Raw genomic sequence first — 21932 nt, forward strand, 5'->3', positions numbered from 1 at the left:
TGGCGAGATAGTGGTGGCTTTTATTGTGAAGCAGTCACAGGAAACACAATGCATTTGTCACAGAGGTAAGCGCTGACAGTAATTGTTATTGACTATGTACCCACCTATTACTCTTATTATAGTCTTGCATTGCCAGACCTTCCTCCACAGCCCTGCGGAAGAGGGTCTGGCTAGTCCACATAGCATTCCGGGATGGGAGAAAAAGTGCTCTGGTTTATTGGCATATCTTTAAACCAATCACAATCGTCTTGGGCGGTGCAAAGCGCCGGATGGAGCCACGGTGCCGCTGCAAAATAGCCTCGGGAAGGAAGATGTTTTGGTGGAACATGTATACGTTCAAAAGTTGTTTTAGTCGTGCAACGGAAAACTCAGATTGGACAGATAGTCTAGCTAGCTGTCTGGATTTACCATGCAGAGATCTGAGGAGCAGTTAACCATAGTCCTCACAAATCCAACACAAAGAAAGCGGAAGGTAACGGATATCCGGGCGAAAAGAGCGTGATCCGGTGAAATTTCCAGCAGCACCGAAACAATCCCGGAGGTGGAACGTTGTGGATATAGACTTCTCCTATTTTAACTCCAAAATCCCCGTACCTTAACGTTTACAGAACAGCAATAGAAAGCATCCTGACGAGAAACTACAAACTTACATGGGATGGACAGGAGGGCTCTGCAGCGGCCCAGAACATCATTGGTAACCATCTACTGAGCATCAGTGATATCGGTGAGGAGAGGTGCCTGTGCAGAGCCCAAAGAACACCCAAAGACAGTACCCACCTCAGCAACAGCCTGTTCACCTTGCTGCCGTCTAGCAAGCGATACAGGACTATCCGCTGTCGTACTACCAGAAGACACAGCAGCTTCTTCCCTCAGGCAGGAAGAGTCCTCAAATCCACCTCATCCTCTGCACTCCACCATAAATGGATAACATGGAACATAAGTTGTTATGCTGGTTTTGCACATTACCATACCACTACCTTTTGTACTACCCACATTCCCATGACAGCCAAAATGTCTATTTGCACTATCATTTAAAACACTCATATTACAATTATATACATATTTATACGTAACTGTATGACTTTTCTTGTAAATATAATTTAGTTGTTCCTTTTTATTTCCTTCTTTAGTGCTACTTGTATATAGTTTGTTTTATTCCATTGCCTATTTTAAATATTTTGAATATCTGTTTGTACATTTTGTGTGTGTGTGTGTGTGTGTGTGTGTGCAGCGTGTATGAGGGCTACAGCTACATTTCATTGTGCAATCCTGTATTCTACGACAATAACACATCCTAAAATTAAGTTACTTCCCTAAAAGTAAGATTGTATGTGATTTCTTTTCTATATCAACACATGGTTAACAAAGAAGAGTAGAGCTGATTGTGTCAAAGGATAGCATTCACTGGTTTTCAGGCTGCATTGGATACAATGGTCCAGATGTTTCAAGGCAAGTCATAACCTCGACTATCAACAACCAAAACAATGCAGCTATGGTTGCTACTGTATGTATACTGAAACTGGAAACTGTAACTGCATTGCTTTTAATCGGCTTCTCTGAGAGAAGATATTGTGCATGGTTTTTGTTTTTTTGACTGAATTCACACTATGCAAAATCATGTAATGATAGCCAGAAACATGGAACAGCAGTATTCCCTGTGTTTACTAAAGCTATAATGCGCAACTGTTTTATATTAATGAACTGATCAGTATGAATAGGTTTACAAAATGGCCTAGTCTGGCGACATTGGCGTACAGTAGCTCGAGTGATGCGTTTTACGTCACCGCTGAGAAAGTGCAACAGCAGCGTTCAGCTTTGGAGACGAAGAGGACATCATTACAAGACAATTACCTTGCCTGAAGAGTCCCTCATGTTTTTTTTTATTTCCTCCGTGTATTCCTTGATTTGATGGGATAAATGCTACTGGCAATTGTGTGGAGGAGGGTGGGGGTGGCGCACGATCACCAAAGGCTTGCATCATGTGGATGTGATGACAGTGTTGTTTTAATTACTAAGAAATCCTCAAGGGGGCGACAAACTACGCACTATAGCTTTTAGTAAGCCTAGCATGCTATGCCCCTAGCATTTAAATAATTCAATTAGGTCTCATTGTGGTTTGTACTCAACTAGTATCAGGTGCACAGATATGACAACAGTAGGGAACAGTAAAACATACACATGCTATACTATCAATACTGTATTTATAACACAGGCTTACTTACACTCAGGAGTCAGAAATACATTTGGTGTATTACTGTGTATCCTTAATAGCTTGCTATTAATTGTCGAACATGTTCTTCAGTCAATGAGGGAGCGAAAAACAAGCTGGCTGTAGTTGATTGACACACTACAAAAAAAAGTGAATGTAAAAAAGTGCACACTCTTTTCAAACAAAGGTTATATTTCCGTGATATTTTCTTCTCATTTTCTCCTGAGTATTTACAAATGATGGTAATTATGTATCATGACTATAATGTGTGATGATTTAAAATAATGATGGAACATTTATATGCTAACCAATTTAACATCACAAAGAAAAAAATGGTGATAATTTGAGCTTGGACGTGTGGGAGAAGATACTTGAATCATTATGTGAAATATACGTAGACTTTAATATCTTTCTTTTATCCCTTTAAAAGACTTCAAATACATTTCAGGCCATTAACCATGATAATTGTAAAACTGTGAAGCTTCGCCACTTCCTGCATATCAGACATTGCATAATTCTTTCGTGACATAGCTTCTCAATGTGTAAACGTGTTACTGTTTTGATGTGTTATCTTTTTGATTGATTTCCAAAATGAATCTCTCCACCTCATTTGAAGACTATTTGCCTTTCTAGGATCCATGAATGCACTTCGAAGCTGCGCTGTCTTTGTAGTGTGTGTGTGTGTGTGTGTGTGTGTGTGTGTGTGTGTGTGTGTGTGTGTGTGTGTGTGACTCCCCTGTTACCGTGGGCTGCCGGGCATAGTGATGTTTTTCTCCAAAATCAAAAAGTTGAGCTTCAATACCATGCCTTCTTCCAGGTATTTTTACCACCACTATTTAAGGTAAGCTATAATTAAGGCTACAATGCAGGCCTTTACAACCACTCCAGATTGTTTGCCAGTATTATTTTTTTATTTGCGGTCTGTTTACATGTACTTTTAAAATGAAGTCATAGATAAATTATGTGTTTACATGTGTAACATTTACCAGTGCTGGGTTTTTCTTTTTTTCTGTACCATTGTGTAAAATCAATACACAATTGAAAAATCAATACACAATTCCTACTTTGTTTTATTTATATATTTTCATTTCACCTTAAATTAACCAGGAAGTTGGGTGGAAATAAATATCTTTCACAAGACATGCATGTATTCCAATCATATATCTAATCTCATATTTCAGGGGGGCGGTACCCCTCCGTGCCCCCCTTCCCGTGTCTTATCTAAGGTTCATCCTATTTAGTGGAGTAGTGCCATCTGGCAAATGGCTAAATTATTCTAGACAAAGAATTACATAGACTTCCTGAGTATTTTGCCAAAATACCAGTGATGATACCCTGATGATTACAGATGACTTGCACGTTGATTGCAGTAGCTTCTCCTGCACATGTTCAGAGGCTCATTGTTTGCTGAAATCAGAGCATCATATCATACTGTTGATCCTTGAGATCTGCCTTGATTCCTCCTTATGTCTTCTTTTCCTCTGGGGCAGGTAATGTTTTTAGACAGCTACAAAGCCAAAGGTGTAACTGCTGTGGCAGCTTTACAGACCTATACCCTGGTATTTAAAAAAAAGCTCCCTGTTGTAAATCAACCAAGATTTGATTTGTTTGCCCTGTAATCAGACTGAGGCCACCACATCAAGTCTGCTCTTTGGTGAAAGTAAGTGTTCCTTAATATAGAAAGGTGTTGGTCATACTGTGGCTTTCAGCATGTTACTGCGTTTTTAATTTGGTAATCCCGCTTCCCTCTGGTGTCTCTTTCTTATCTATCTACTCTTTCGTCATTGAAGTGAATGGAGCGATTGTTAGAAAATGTATATATCCTTGTGTGTCTTGTTAAACCTTTTAGAACAGAACTGCTAACAGCAGGCAGCTAGATACAGGTGCAGGGCAGCGGCAGCACTGACAAGGCAGAGATGGGGAAATTGTGCATCTTAAATAGACTGCCAAATTGAGGGGGTGTGTTTGGTAAATAATACAGGGAGTGAGGCATGTCACATGTGTGTATGCAGTGCAGCTTGAGTTGCCTGCCTGAACTAGCTCACAAGCGTTGCACCATTTTCAGACATATTTAATTTTTTTTAAACCACCAAACAATACTTTAGCGGCCACCCCTGCAGCAACTCTCAGGACCCCCTAGGGGTCACGGACCCCCTGTTGAAGATCTCTACTTTAGAACATTGTGAACAGAACCCCTGCTTCGTGTCACTTTGTTCTCCCAGATCTGGTAACTGCTTTTTAAGAGTCATCTCACAGAGGTCAAGCCTGTGGATGATAGCATCTTCTTGAGGGTTTGGGGTTTTCTGTTCACGTTCCTTGTTTTATTCATTGTGTTGTTTTGAGTTAACTGTCCTTTCCATTGTGGTCCCTACGTGTTTCTGTAGACCTGCATGTATTTTCTTTGTACACCTGTTTTGCATCTAGCTTCATCAGCCTGTCTTGTGTTGCCAGTCCTTGTTGTCTTGCTACCCTATCACTGAGTATGTTTACATGCGCACCAATATTCCATTATTATTCCGAATATGACAATATTCCGAATTTGATACAGGTCATGTGAACAGCATATTCGGGTTGGATATTCCGAATACAGCCTTTTTCCGAATATAGCACTTTCCGATTAAGATGTGGGATATTCCGGTATTATTCGGGCCTCTGTGCGTTGCTATGGTTGCTGTACACAAACCAACCAGCGGACAGTTTGCAAGGCTGCAGACCTGAAAAGAAGGAGAAACACAGCTACTTTTAAACAACAAGTCCGCCAACGCTGGTAAACTAAGTAAATTACAAAAAGGACAAATAACTAATTTTGTAACAAAGTCATGGAGATGATATATATTGTTTGGCCTTTTGCATTGCATTCCGGGCCTCATTTGTATTTTGTAGCACAGGCACTATCCCACTGCTATTCCAACAGATGCATGGAATAGTCCAAATATCTTCCATATACAAGGCTGACATAATACATATTTTTTTGTATATATTAGCATCAATATATCAACTACAAAACTAAGCAGGTACTGTGGTTCAGCACAGACAGTGCTCATTAAAAGAATCATCATCAGCTTGTCATTTTCTAGATCATTTTATATTTGTACAGCCTTGGTTTATGCTCATTGTTTACTTTTTATATGAACTTTTATATGATGATATTAATGGGAGTATCTGAATATATTTGCTTTTAGATTTTGGCCAGAATTCTATTTAAAACACCGCTTTCCAAACAGGAAGAGGGATTTATATGTTGTCACGCTGCCTGACTATGACGAAGTGCAGCACTTGTTTTCCATTTTACACAAGAAATTCCAATATGCATCACATTCTATCGCATTCAGACTCTTTGTTATTCTTTCATGAGCTCCTGCGTCCTGATGGGAACAGCGTGCCCTAAAAAGTCCATAGTTAAGCCTTGCACGGAGCTACACACAACAACACACAATAGGAGGTATGACTAAAGTACTGAGATGGAACGTATTGAGCTGCAACACTTTTGTTTGTGTGTGTGTGTCTGTGTGTGTGTGTGTGTGTGCGCGCACGTGTGTGTGTGTGTGTGTGTGTGAGTTGTGAAAAAAAAGACTAAACAAAAGACTGGAATCACTAAAATGCTACGACATCCAATTTTGCTTTTTGTTTTATTAAACTAAAGTATCTATTTAATTAAGTGTCTGTCATTGTGAGCTATTACTTGAAAATTATTTCTAACTGCTGTTTGTATTCTCCACAGTGTTTATAGTCAACAGAGGCCTCCCTAACGAGATTTTCTCCCATTGGATACTCTCCTGTCTGATTGGAGTCAGGGATAATTGTCACAGCCACAGAGGAGAGATGACGAGAATACAAATTGTCGCTGGAAGAGAAGAGGGATCGAGAAATGACTGCTATCACTAAAAGAGAGATAATTACCATCTTAAGCAGAACTGACTGGCGTCCTGCTGATCGGAAGGCTTCATTTCAATAATCAAATCACATTAATACTTACAGTTTAGAGCCAATAAAATCACATTGAACAGAGCAGAGTCTGTTTGAGCCTTACTATATGGAAATAACTGCACCAACAAACCCACAGAAATAAGGGTTTCAGAGGCTCCATGAAATTAAATAGTGCACTTCTACTTTTCTCCAAGGACCCTTGAAGGTTCAGGAAGTTTTCCCTGGCAATTGTGATATGCACTTTGGCTGTCATTCCCAGTTGGCTGAGTTAGGTTATGCTGAGATATGTTTGAGGAAACTATTCATATTCACACATACTGTAGACTGCAAGGCTACTTTACTCTTTCAACAAACTGTTGAAATCAGTCAACTGCAGCGCATGCCCCCAGGATACCACGTACTTTGTCTGAATGTTTTTCAGTGTTTTCAGTACAACTCCCCATCAAGTCCCAAATCATATTTTCCAAAAACATTCTGATGATCAAGTATTGTTAGGTTGCATTATTGTGCTACTGTGGTAAACAATATGATATTGATTTTATATTTAGGCCAACAAAAACAAATTCATTTCTTTATATGTGTACAAGATAGTTCAATACTGAGTAATGGACTTCTATTTCACACCACACACAAACACACAAAAGTTGCATATTAGTTATTTTGAAATTAAATAATGATTATTTTGTCCTAAAAGACAAAATCCAGGTACATTCATGCTAAAACAAGTCAATACTGTGCTTTGGAAGGAGATACACATTATAAAAAAAAAAAAAGAAGTGCCATTTTGTTTTTGTATTAGATATTTTGTGATCTTTTTAATAGAAGTAATTATCAGTAATAATTAGTATAAGTTATAATCATGATTAATAATTTTTAATCGTTTGACAGCCCTAATATTTTTTACAAGAATACAAGAAAAGTATCTTTAACAGGCAGGGAATGTTTACCAATTACAATAGAGGATTTAACTAAATGTGAGCATAGATAGCTTTGTTATTCCTCTGTTAGACACACTATTAGCATGTCTCCAGGCATAGCAGTATTGCTTGGTTAGTCGCTCTGTCCCTTACTTTGGTAGAGACTTAAATATCTCAACTACTATTGGATGGATTGCCATGAAAATTTGGGACGGACATTCACTGTCCCCAGAAGATGCATCCTAATCCTCTAAACTACTTTACTTTTTGCCCTCCAACCTACTTTCTCTCCATCGGTTCCCTGGTTACTGCTGGAACCAAACTTACCCCCTGCCCTACTCCCATTATTCCCCCCCGGCGTCCACCTGCCACAGTTTTGACACATTCACCAATGGTAAGACGCAAGTAACTCGAGCTTTGAGTGTAGTCTCTGCAGTGGTTTAAAAGGGCCATGTCTTTACATATAGAGTACAAACATGACCAAAACAAATAAATAATTAAAATGCTGTAACACCAAGCACACAGTCCATCTTCAAGTGTGTAAGGATGTGCTCTCTGTTCTTGGGAATTTCAAACACCCTCTAAAATCAGTGAGAAATAGGTAATTGTGCTTGATGATGACCTAACGCAACATGTCAGTCTACAACGTCAATGACTGCCCCATTACCTTCCTGCTGCCCCATCCCGACCCTCTTGGATACGACACACCCAACAGCTTCATGAATGATGGTGAATAAAAAAGAACAAGCCCGCCGGGGATAGAGATGTAGCTATGAATTTGTGTTCCAACACAAGCCATCACCATGCAGGGCCTGTCAGAGCCCACTATTTATGCTTGGCACAGAGCCTCCCTGAGGGGCTAACTGGCCTGGAAGAGAGGGCCCATACTGGAGGTCATCTTTCTGTCATCTGTGTGTGTGTGTGTGTGTGTGTGTGTGTGTGTGTGTGTGTGTAAGAGAGATGGCCCAATAAGTTAGCTGTAAATATTGATAAGGTAATGTGAAAGAGAGGAGATGTGAGCTATATGCTGAAACACATACACACACACACACACACACACACACACACACACACACACACACACACACACACATATACAGATATTTTCTAGCAACCTGCTCACAGTGTTTGCTGTAATTTTAAGAGGGCATTTCATTTATTTGCATTTATTTCCTCACCCTAACATCAATCTCACCCTAAATCATTAGCCTTCTAAGGACGAAACTCACACATACACACAGGTCTGTGCGTGGGAGCTGAGAACAAGCCTGAGGATAACCATGTATCACCCAACCCACTGCTCAGTGTGACAGAACCGATAATACACACAGAGATGCTGGTCCACCACTCAACATAATGTCGTGCAGACAGACAGACACAGGTACAAAACATAGCTTTGGGCATGTGGAGTTGAAAGGATATGAGGAGATTAGAGGCACGGAGGAAGACCTTGCGCCCAGACCGAGGATTTTAGCTCAAATTTAGGAACATGCGAGTGTGTTTTCTTCCAAGCCTCTTAATCCACTGACCTGCCATTCTCACCAAGGCAGTAAGATCACCTAAATTCATCCATCCAAACAGCTACAGTGGATCAAAATGTTTCCCATAAACTCTAATCTTAAAATACCTTAAAAGAGCACAGAACGGTGCAGTGTGTGTATATGTGCGTTGTCCAGTTATTCTGTCTCCAGCCTCCTATTGTCCCAGTCTCTGCCTCATTGCCTTTACAACTGCTATTGATTTATGGCAGCACATTGTTTCCTACAGCCTGAATGGATTCTTAAACTACATCCCTCTGTGTGTGTGTGTGTGTGTGTGTGTGTGTGTGTTTATAATGCTCTTTTCCAGGGGCGGTTCTACATTGAATTACACCCAGGGCGAGAACCCCTTCGAGCCCACCCCCCCCAACAACATAAGTGAAAGAGAAAATTATATATATATAAAAAAAAAAAAAAATTTCAACATTTTTCTAAGCAATCGTTTCTTTTTTGCATCTTTTTATGCCATTTCATTTCTTTTTCATTTCCTTAGAAATTAGTTGTATCTGTCTATTAAAAAAACATATATACAGAAGAGGCCCCAGAATGGAGCCTTGGGGAACTCTGCACGTAATATTTGTCCGCTCAGATGCGTAATTACCTATAGACACAAAGTAGTCCCTATTCTTTAAGTTTAGTACAGTTTAGTACTGTGCCAGAAAGTCCAACCCAGTTTTCCAGTTGGTCTAGTGATATGTCATGGTCGAACGTGTCAATTGCAGCACTGAGATCAAGTAATACTAAGACTGAAATTTTGCCACTATCTGTGTTTAAGTGGAAGTCAATAAAGACTTTAACATGAACCATCTCAGTGCTGTGGTGTGGTCAAAAACCTGACTGGAAAGCATCAAAACTGTTGTTTAGTGACAAGAAAAGGTTAAGTTAAGAAAAAACGCTTATTCAATGATTTTACTTAAAAATGGAAGGTTTGATATCGGCCTATAATTGCTCATTAGTGACGTGTCTAGATTGTTCTTTTTTAAGAGTGGCTTGATGACATGCAGTTTTCAGGGCCTGTGGGAAGATACCTCAAAGAAGATATGTGTTTACAATCTGTAGATAATCTGAAGCCAAACAATTTGAAACATTTTTTGAAAAAGCCCGTTGGCAGAATGAGATGTTGAAGATTTATTAGAGTTTAAATGCAGCAAATGTAGATGTTAGGAATGGTTTTGGAATGTTGGTCATCATTGAGCAGTGCTTTGTTCCATTTGCAACATAAAGCTACAGTCATGTGAACAAATGAGGACACCCATGCTAAAGTTGACTAAAAAGAGGAATAAAAAAATCATCTTTAGGAAATTGATCTTAATGCCTTAATTAAAAAAAATGAGGAAAAATCCAATCTTTAAGGACACCAATTTTCTTTGTGAATGAATAATGTATCGTAAATAAATAAATGCTCTTCCTTAAACTACAGGGGGCATAAGTGAGTACACCCCTATGTTAAATTCCCATAGAGGCAGGCAGATTTTTATTTTTAAAGGCCAGTTATTTCATGGATCCAGGATACTATGATCCTGATAAAGTTCCCTTGGCCTTTGGAATTAAAATACCCACATCATCACATACCCTTCACCATACCTAGAGATTGGCATGGTTTTATTTCAGTTAGCCTAATAGCTGGTTTGATTTGCATTGAGAGATGATTTTATGGAAAGTACCCCATGCCAGTCTCTAGGTATGGAGAACCTAGGTATCTTTCATACTACTCGCTATTGTTGTAGCTCTTAATACAACGTCATCTTACAGCGTTCCATACGCTGAAGGGTGCTTTTTGCGTCATATCTGACGCTGAGAGCCACTGACCAAGTGTCTGTATTTTATGAGTTGATACGGGTTGATACTGTAGTATTGTCTGTTTTGTGCCTGTTTACAATAACTTGTTCGTATCTTGTGCTGCTGCCTATCTTGGCCATGACTCCGTTGGAAAAGATATTTTTAAAATCTCAATAGGAACAATAACAAATAAAAAAATAAACATGACATGTTATAATTTAATTATAATTATTATTTATAATTTAAATTTAATTAATTGTTAATAGAGTTGTCAGGGGCAAATGTGTTGGCAAACATATTTGCCGCTCTGCCTATTTACACATCCAGCAGACACAGAGCAACAAGAGCTTTTGGAGTCTTGTCTCTGGCTTCCCGGTGAGTAAGCCCAGTATTCACTCTTCTTTTAGTTCTGTCGGTTGATAATTCTCTGTTGGTTCCTCAATGTGAGCAATGCCTTTCATATAACATTGTCATTTGATCCATTGTTAATATAAATAAAGATTACTGCAGCTTTAAATATGATGTATACTGTAGAGTAGTGTTGTACAGTATGATGTCACACATTACAGTAAACACACAAAACATATTCACTCCACGGATTTGTCAGGAGTGAGGAACAAAACAGTTAGGGGCTATCCACACGGAGATGCTTTTTGATGCAAACACACGTTTTGCATCGTTTGGGCCGATCGTCCAAACAAATCCTGTAAATGCACTGCCTGAAAACGCACTTTTTTGAAACCTGGTCCCAGGGTGAAAAAATTCTAAAACAGCTCCCTTTTGGCTTCGTTTGGACGGTGAAGCCGCATACGTGCGTATCGATGATGTCATCGTCACACCCCTCGACCTCATAGCCTATTAGCCTTCAACCTCTTACCCCACACTAGCTAGTGCACGGCCACTGACACGACTGCGGTCAAGCTAACCGTATCCCATCTCTATGGTCAAACCAGCTCACTTCATCTAAATACTTTGTCTCTGCTCCCTGACACTTCCCTCGGCTCTGCTGGTCCTGGATTCTACACAAGATATATTGCTAACGTTATGTAGCTAAGGTTAAACATTGCTAAAGTAGCTGACCGCTCCAGCAGGGACGCAACATTAACGTTAGCTGCTATGGTTAGCCGTTTATAAAGTGGAAGTAGACAATTTATCAACTAGCTAGCTAATCTGTCTGCTTATCAACTCCTTGAACGGATTATAGTAACTTTTAGCACGGCTTATTGTAGAAAGGCTACTGCAAGAAAAACGTGTAGATTATCAAAAAGACGGATCATTGAGGTTTGTTTGACTGCCGATGTTAGCTAGCACAGCTAGTGCACTGCAATCATGTCCGATGGCAGACAGAATTGCAAAATAAAAAGCAATCCAACAGCACATTATACAATGTAAACACTGCGCAGCAGTGGTGAAAGTTATTAAAGTCTAGTCATGTTATAAGACTATGCTCTTCTTCTCCATTTTTGGTGAATTTCTTTAGCAGAGACAACAGCACCTATAGGCCTGGAATATGAAGTAGCGTGTTGAGTCTTTTACAAATGGATCCGTTTGGATGCACATTTTTTTTGGCACGGTTCCAGGGAAGACGGGGGAAAAAAAGATCTTTTTGGTACGTGTGGACGTGGCCTTAGTTTGCCTCTAAAGTCATTTTCTTCTCTCTCCTTTTCCTTTAAGTACCATTGTTTTGTTCCACAGAAACTCAGTTTTTTTCCTGGCTGGTCCCCTTGGGCAATGTCAGTATCATCCTCTACCTACAGCTTTGACTCAAATCTCCTGATGCAGTCATATTCTTTGCAGCAGCCTGCCTTTCCTTTTGGGAGCAGGAATTTTAAAACATAATGTCCTCTTCCCCTCGACATTCTGAAAAAAATCTGTAGGTCTGAAACACTTGTGTCATTGAAACATCTCAAGTGAGCATACTGATATACCGGTATACAGGTGTACAATAAAAAGAGAAGTTCCGCTAGGTGAAAGGAAAATAAATAATAGGGTAATGACAGTTGATAAAATACAAAGTGAACATGGAAGAAGCTTGAATTCTGAGTCTTTTTAGGTTTTGTTTATAGTGACACTTCACAAGCTCAATTGTCTCTGTTTGTTGCTAAGGGCTCAATTTTAATTCTTTTGAGTTTCTGTATACATGGCACTGTTCAGTTCAGTCACTTTATCATCACAAATGGGAAACTTGATCTGCAGTCAGGAGTAAAAGATAACCGTCATCGATGTTTTCTTTGTTCAGCCATGTTAGCAATATGCTGACTACCAAGTTTATTTTCTGTTTATTTAAGGCAAACTGCTCACTTATTTCTCAAATAAGCAGTAAATACATCAGATCTGGCTACAGTAAAAGACAACACCAACGTCACCAAAATAATGGCTGTATAGGTCGTTTGTGCAAGCAGCTTATTAGGACCCATATTTACATTTATTGTAAGGCAGCGGGCTCTAGTGGCCGTAGTAATTATGAAGGGAGCATAGGAGGAAGTCAGGTTACGTAGTATAGATAGCAACAAACACCATGTAGAGACGAGGATGGGGTGGATGGATGGGTCAAACCAACAAGGTACTTTCACCCAGGAGACCGCAGTTTGTATCTGGTGTGAAACGAAAAGTCAACGTTGACTTATTTTAACTTTTGTATGTAAGTTAACTTACGTAATGTACCAAACTCACGTTGCGTACCTAACATACTTAACTTACGTGTATAACTTACATACATAAAACAGACTTAATTTAACTCAAACTATGATCTTTTTTTTTTAACCTAACCAAGTAATTCCGTTGCCCAAACCTTACAATGTAAATCCATTTCACAATATTAACCACCTGCTTAAAACTGCGACCGTTTCACCTTAACCCTGTGTTTTAAACTGCAAACCTTTCACAACGTTAAATAGAAAGGCCATATGGGGGATTTTTGGGGAGTCATTGGTAAACAACCTATCGTGTCGTTTAGGTATGAGGACTTGTCGGAAAAGGCAGATTTTTGAGAGCCTTGAGGAATGTCAGACCATCTATTGAGCGCTATGCAAATGAGATGAAAAAGAAAGGTGGTAACCATAGTCACAAAGAGAACCAACATCAAAGAGTGAAGGAATAAAACTGTGCAAATGAACTTTATTGCTTATCCCTGTGCCTTTTGACAATACAGACAAGTGTTGCTGTTATTGATTTCCTGCCTCTCTTTGCCAGCTTCTCTCTGGAATTTGATTGAAGTGCTACGCTCTTATTGGTCACCCTGGTTGGCATTGAGATTCAGCAAACATTTGTATAACACTGTGTGTGTGTGTGTGTGTGTGTGTGTGTGTGTGTGTGTGCATGGATGTGTGAGTCCTAATTCACATGCCGTACAGGGTGTTCCTACAGTATGTGACTGTGTATCGGTTATTGCAAATACGTCTGTCCAAGTAGGCTACCTGTTTGAGCTGATGCATGTGGATATGTTTGTGTGAGTGTGTGTCTGTGTTGCTACAGTTTGATGGGGAAACTTCACATTTTATTAATTTAACACCCTTTTTTGGAAATAACTTTCAAATTTCTTATTTGCCAAAGATTATTAAACAGTTGGAAATTGTGAGAGAAAACTGATTTTTTTTTTTTTGAGAGAAATGTCCTCACACAAATTAAAAATTCTGTCGTGCACCTGTAAATATGTGAGATGGGAGCTTTTGCTACGTACTCAGTTCGTCAATGCCACAATGCAGTCGCTCAAGGTTCAGCCTTATTATGGCAGCCCTGATCTTGTAAATTTTGGTTCAAGGTTTTTTATTTCCTTTGATAGATTGTGAACAAAAGTGAATAAAGGAAGGGAAATTGCCATGGTAACCATGTATGTAATCTAGACATGTTGTGAGAGATAACGTCATGTAGCACATGTATTCAGACGTCATACGGACAAACACAATTTATTTGTGTGTTGCAGCCTGAATTAAAAATGGATTAAACCTGGGATCTTTATGTAAATGTTTTTTACCAAGTATCCAATGAATAAAAATAAACAGATTACATATTTTTGATTGGTCTGTATCAGTATGGCACATTTAGATGTTGGGGCCACTCAGGCTGTGTAACCTCCTTCCTCTGAAGTTATTCCAGTGTTTGGCTTTGTTCTTAGTGTCACTGTTGGAATAGAAATTGTTCTCTCGTTCCAAGAGACAACCTAGTTTGGCACCCTAGATTTGCCCGCATTTACTGAAACTCAATCCATGTTCCTTCTGTCCTTAAAAAAACAAACAAATTATAATACTAAAATAGTGCTTATATAGTTTAGTGACATACATTATGTGTTTTATTATTCAAACTTCAACACCATGAATAAAAATAAAGAAATAATGATTTACTCAAAAAATCAAAGACGTAGAGTACAAATCTGGCACGTAACCATTAGGGATGTGCATCTCTGGTCTGAGGCTGATGCGATACACATCTAAATGCATTGCCAACAATCCAATACAAAAATGATATATATGAAGCAACTGCCGATGCAATATCATCGGATTCACCCCTGTGATAGTCTATATCTATGACCTGCTACTTCTGAGATTTGTCAGTTGCCGCCAGAAGTTTACTGCCGGATGTCTGTTACCTTTCGCTTTCTTTGTGTTGTGATTTTAAAATCCCTGTAGCCTTCAGCAGGGGGTCTAATCGGGATGTGAGTCCCGTCTATTGCGCCATACACCTGTGGCACAAGGTGCGCTCTGGAGTTACGCAGCGAGATATCATGCGCATCATCCACTCCAGGTAGCTATATATACCTTCGCATCATCCTCGTTCGTATGGCATTGCACACGGCATAAACACACCGGTGCACAGTGGTTTTGCTGACTCCAAACGTTTCGCCTACCACTCTGTACTCTGCGCATGTAGCCAGTTTGTAGAGCGCAATGGTGATACGCTTCTTGGTTGGAACCGGAGGGTGATAGCTTGCGACATCTGGGGAAAGGGGCGGGCCAAAAAAATTACACAACAGGTCAAATGTTGTCTTGGTCATCCGAAAATGCTTCAACCAAAGGGTTTCTGTGAAGTGTCTCTGAACTACGATCTCCCAGAACTGTTTGGAGTGCTGTTGTTCCCACACCACAGGCTGCCTCCGTTGTCGTCGGGCATTTACGTGCATCTGCATCTGCATCTGCATCATCATAACAATGTGTTGATAGCATTGTTGTTTTCTTATTATAGCTTGATATGTCGCTATCAGCTGGCACATAAACACTATTACAACTTGTGCAATATTGATCATTTGTTGGTAGATGGCGCGATCCATTTTGTCTGGCAAAACTTTGTTTGCAAATGTTTGCTTGAATGTTGTGCGATTCAGTGCGAAAATGAATGGAAACACCTTAAAATGTCTAAAATCAATTCGATATACCAATTTGATCGCAAAACAGCATGTGACGTCATTACGCACAGGTTTTTATTCGCTTTAAAGCCGTTGGATGGAAACACACTTTCACCAGCTTTATTCGCATGAGTTTTTTTACCGAACTTTAGATAGTTCAATTGACAATTGGATGGAAACTTAGCTAGTGCGTCTGTCCAATCAGGAGGCTCCGTCCGATAGGCCCTACCTTTTCCGGTAGAAGTTAATGCCATTGTGTTTTGTGATTTATTGAAGTGTTTTCCTATTTGCTGTTTAGTTGTCCTATTTGCTGTCGTGTTTTCCTATTTGTTGTCGTGTTTTCATTGTTGCTGTCGTGTTTTTCTATTTGCCGTTGTGTTTTATGATTTGTTGAAGTGTTTTCATATTTACCGTTTTGTTTTCCTATTTGCCGTTGTGTTTTATGATTTGTTGTTGTGTTTTTCTTATTGCTGTTTTGCAGTGTGATTTGCACTTCAGGGCCACCGTAATAAGATAACCAGAATGTGTTTCCTGAAGACGTTTTCCTTTTACTAGTAAAAGTGAACGAGCAATGCTTTTTCAGACTCTTTAGAAGATTTCACTTCTGTCCAATCGTTCAATCAAGCAACTGGACTTGTGAAATGTTGCAAAGAACAAAATAAAAAGCAAATGCATTTGTATCATCTAGGATTAAGTGAAAAGATTTCCTGACTGTCAGAGCAAAAGTCTTAAACAATTGATTAGAGAAGCTATGTCTGTACTATTCTTGGCCATACTCTGTCCAGTATGATACACACAGACATCGTAGCTTCAGCGAGACGTCATCCATGCGACTTTGAAGTGTGTAGTCTTTCTAATTACGTATTTTCACAGTCTTATACTTCAACAGTTTAACAATAAACTGAGACTTTCTTGACTTGCGAAATTATCTATTAAACTGATGAACATCATATAATGATAATTCATGGCTCAATTCAAACGGGATCAAAAAATAATCTTTCCCCATTGACTACTGTTCATATTTTTTCCGAGTTAAGGTCCCATGGTGGTCCACCGGAAGGGGAGGGACTTAGCCTCTCTATGGGCCAGTGCAAAAAAAAAATGGCGTGTGGCCCATTCAGCCTTCTATATTCTTTCCATAGCTCTGTATCAGATACTTGACAACACTTTTCCACTGCACAAAGTTCACACACTGTACAAACTTTATGGATGATTAAGATTTTTTTTCAATGTACCATTTCCATTTAGACTCTGTAATTCAAGACAGATCCAAAAGTACTCAAACATAAAGCCAGCTCGTGTTACACATCAGCACTATCCACTAAAAAGTGCTTGCCAGCAGTCTTTGAACTGGAGAACAATGTGAAAGCAGACATGTGCTGCAAAAGCAGCAGACCTTGCCCCCCCCCCCCCTTTGTCTGTCTGTTTGTTCTTTTCTTTCTTTGTCTGTGTCTAAACCTGTACCCTTTGTAGTTAGATAACAATGCAAAGGCAAATATATCTCCGCGTGGCTGACGTTCTTTCTGTGTCATCTCCCGCTCTCTTAATAAGCTGTTTATACTGTTGTTTCTTTGTGTATGGAATAGTCTTTGACAGGGTCGAGCCTTTGTAGTCAGATAGTGTGAGCTCCTGTAACATGTAGGCTTTCAGAAAAGCGTTAAGTTGTTCTGTGTGTGAAAGGTTTTCCATGTTGCTCAGTGTAGGATGGCCTTTATTCATAATCACACCCAGAGATTACACATTACACTGCTTGGAGATGATATATATATATATATATATATATATATATATATATATATATATATATATATATATATATATATATTAGGGCTGTCAAAATAACACGTTCATTTCGATTAAATAATCAGAGGAAAAATAACGCGTTAAAAAAAAATAACGCCGATTAATCCATTCCATATTGACCTTTGCCCCATAGCCGTTCTAGCCACCAATCGACTGTAAAATGAAGGAGGGACACGAGAATGTGCTGCCTGGATCATTGATTGGAACATTTACTTATAAAAATATTCTTCCTGAATAGGGTTGGGTACTGAAATCCGGTGCTAATACAGCACTGGTGCCTTAAAGACCGGTATCTACCGGACCGAATAGCAACGCAGATTTTGGCACCTCATTTCGGAGCCACTGATATGTCTGCGCTGCTCTCTGATGCTCTGAAACAGACGTTACAGGCAACAGAAACATCGCTGCATGTGATGCTAGTTAACACTATACTCGGCAGCAGGTAACGTTAGCCTACCGTTAGCTAGTACCTGGATTAAACACAATGGTTAAAATGCTGACAGCTAACGCTAAACGGTGTAAAGTTTGACTGAATTTCACTGTAGAGGATTCAACACCGGGATGCAACAATCTGCAGCTGCCGTTGTCAGAAAAACACAGACGTTCGTTCAATGAAACTGGTAACCTACAGCCTTGTGGTGCATTCAAAGTTATTGTTAAATGCCCTTTTCCCATCTGGTGGTTGTTTTTGTCATTCAACAGCAATTTACTAGTGAAATAAGTTGTTATAGTTATTACATTATTATTAAATCATTTAATTCTGACCATATGGCCTTATAAACAAGTCAAAAATAATAATAAAAAGAGTTTTTTTTAACTTTAATGTCACTAATGCTGATTTTAATTTGAATTGAAATATTTAACTTACTGCCTGCAAAATTATGTATGCGATTAATTTAGATTAATCAATCACAGAGTATGTAATTAATTTGATTAAATTTTTTAATCGATTTTTAATCGATTAACAGCCCTAATAAATATATATATATATATATATATATATGTGTGTGTGTATGTATATACGGGAAAGGACAAAGGAGCACTTGAAGTACTCTAAGTGGATTGTGGATTGTGTGATATTTCCCTCCAGGTTAAGTGGAGGTGAGAACAGTTCTGTTTAACAGAGGCTTTCCAGCTGTCACACAGGCAGTCTATGTGTATGTGTGAGAGAGAGAGAGAGACAGAGTGTGTGTTCAGTTAGACAGAGAGGTTGATGAGGGTCTAAAGGTCATTGTAAAAGTCTGGCCTTCAGCCTGAGTGATGCTGCTGGCATTTACACAGAGATACACACACACACACACACACACACACACACACACACACACACACACACACACACACCCAGCAATTGAAACAATTCTTCAGTAGAGGAGATAAACAGTGAACGGCCAGGAACGAAAAGTAAAGGATTATAGCCTATATTTGGATCAAAGTAGTGTGATTACAACAAAGTGTGTTGATGTTACAGCTTCTGTCTACACCAGGGAAAAGAAACAGATATAAAGGCATAAAGTAAAAGACAGGTATCTTGAAGTATCTTAAAGTATCTGACATTTACTGCACTTAAGTATCAAAAGTAAATTTTCTGATATTAAATGTACTTAATTATTAGAAGGAAAAGTAAAAGTAAAAAACACTTTGATTATGAACTTTATGACCACAGGTGTGTACCGTTATCTTCATCACCACTGTCATCGGGGTGCTCATCATCTGTAACCATGGCGGCAGAGCCTGCACCAGGTCCTTCCATGACACTATCAGTCATTATGCTCCCTCCTCTTCTTCTTTAGTTTTGGCCTATGGTTGTTTGTTTTTTTGCCGTCACCCCTTGCTTATAAGAGTCAATTTATTGAATTTGTCCACAGTCATTGTACTAACATCTTATGGACACTCACACATGCACAGTCACACACACAGAACGTTTTAGCTGTGATCTCACAGCTGTTGAGCTGTGAAACTGATTTTTGGTGTTTGCAGTTATTTATAAGCTAAACATATTGATATTACTCTGGTAAGTGTGGTGAACTAATTAATGTCTAAAAAACAAACCAGGTCACTTAACTTTTGCCCTTTTAAATCCCAGGTGTTATTCAGATCTCTGAATGTGATGTACCACTACAATTGATCACTGTGTGTTTGCACAGCCTCACAGAGCCACAAGCATGGCTTTGGACTCTTAGTCTTGCTCTGTTACTTTCTATTTCTTTTCTCTAGCATGGATTTGTAGAGTTGTTTTGCTTGTTGTTTCCTGTCACTCCAGAGACACAGCTGATCCTTTACAGTATGTCCTTGAACTGAGCAACAATTCTGTTGAGCCTTTTTTTGAATCCCAACCCCACCCCCTGACTTCACCTTCACTGCCACACAGAAAATAGCAGTGACACATCCTATTTCTCCTGTGCTCTGTTGTGTTAGTTTGTGCAGAACTACGCATCTAACCTCTTCTTCCTGATGATCGAGTCACTGGAGAAGTCCTTGTCTCCAATCTCTGAACTTCAGTCAAAGATGGTTTTACTTGTGACTGAAATTGGTTTTGTGTTTTGTTTTCCTCATTTTAACTGCATGACATAGTCACTGTGGTACAACAGTGTCGTATTGTAACAGGCTGTCTCTATTATGAATCCACAGACACATTGGCCCTCATTTATGAAACGTGTGTACGACCTAAAACAGGCATAGGACGGGCGCATGCCGATTCCTACACAAAGCAAGGCATTCATCAATTTGAACGTGAGTGAAGGCTGCAATAAAATCTCACATCTGGTCTGAACTCGTGTACGCAAGTGTTCGAGTCAGTGTGGACTTGCGGTGCAGCATATAATCAGTTTAACAGGAGAAGTCATCAGTTGATCACTTATCAGCAATGCCTCTTTTAGAGGACCTCTATGCGCCGGTACAACAGTGCACACGTATGTGCATGGGCCACGGTGGAGTGCCTGTGGGGTTCTGCACAACATCTCGCAGGAGAACAGGGTGCCATAAATGTAGTGATGGAGCCAGATGAGCCGATGCCCAGAGAGCAGTGTCCAGCACAGCCCCAACTGGGGGCTATACGAAGGAGACAGGATATTATTCCTTGCTTTTAAATGTTATAGTTATGTTTGGCAATGATATTCAATACAGGAAACATGACGATTTTTATTTATTCTTCAGGTTTTCGTTTCTCTTTTAAAGTGTCGTTAATGGCCACAAGTGAACGATTTATTTCTGCGATTGATCAAGTTATTTCGGCTTGTTTTTCCAGCCCCTCTGCTGTCAGGAGACAGGGTTGGGGTGGTGGTCCAGCACGGGGGGGAGGACACGCCCTCTACCTCACAGCTGTTGCCTTGCTCTGACTCATGAAAAAAACATGAGTAAAATAAAAGACACTGCATAAACTCCGCTACTGTGTGTTTATTTAAATATAGGTAGGCTACACCATGTAGGCCTAAGAGATTGCAATATAAGCCTGTATATTACTATTAGGACTATAGCATACATATTTAAGGATGTATAAATTAAATAAACTTCAGCTGGAGTCCGATTTACCACGGCAACACTGTTCACTGCATCAGTGATCTCTTTCCATTAATTATTATCCATTAATAACAGTTTCCAGGCTGCCAAATAGTACACACGTTAGTGCAAATGAACCTGAGACATCAGGGTTTCAATCTCCACCTCTGAAAAGTGCTGCTTCTTAGCCGGATTACGTCTCGCCATGTCGTAAATTGTAGGGGCAAGGCCTCAAAACCAAGAATATATAGGGGCGTGATATTTAAATTACGACCGTTTCCAGCCGCTGCATTATCAGTGTACGACCATTGTTACGCTCTGATTGGTGTGATACGAACGTTTTATGAATTATTTTCTATCTTAATATTTACAAATAAGAAGCTTTAGTACAGTTTTTTTTTCAGTTTCACAGCTTCCAGCTGTCTTTGTATTATTTATTATTATCTTCCTTGGCCTGCTTTGAATCTCCCCATCCCCCCCACACTGTATTTAAAATAAATATATGAGATTAAAATCTTTAAATTGCTTTAAACATGTTTTGATGCCTTGCTTTTGGGAAAAAAAACTTTACACCATCTATCTAACACTAGTGGAAATGTCCTCAGTGCATGTTTTCTGATTAATGGTATTAATAAGTAACAGCTACGGCTGAGTAAAAAGTTCTGTTGGCATGAAAAATGTATAGTCATCTTTACGATGAGCACAAATTATGTTCAAACATTAAATGTCACTTAACTAAAACTGCCAGAAAGTAAAGTTTTTACCATGGTGCTAGTGCAGTTCTGCTGTATGGGAAGTGCAGAGACTAGCGAGTAACCCCGATTTTCCACTGGGCGCGTCTGCGCTGCGTTCCGGAGGCACCGCGGCCCCCGCGAGCAATCACAGCCATTCAAGTAAATTCTTGATAATCCACCAGCCGCGCCATG

Source organism: Sander vitreus, chromosome 20, assembly GCF_031162955.1.
Source record: "Sander vitreus isolate 19-12246 chromosome 20, sanVit1, whole genome shotgun sequence".
Classification (NCBI taxonomy): Eukaryota; Metazoa; Chordata; class Actinopteri; order Perciformes; family Percidae; genus Sander; species Sander vitreus.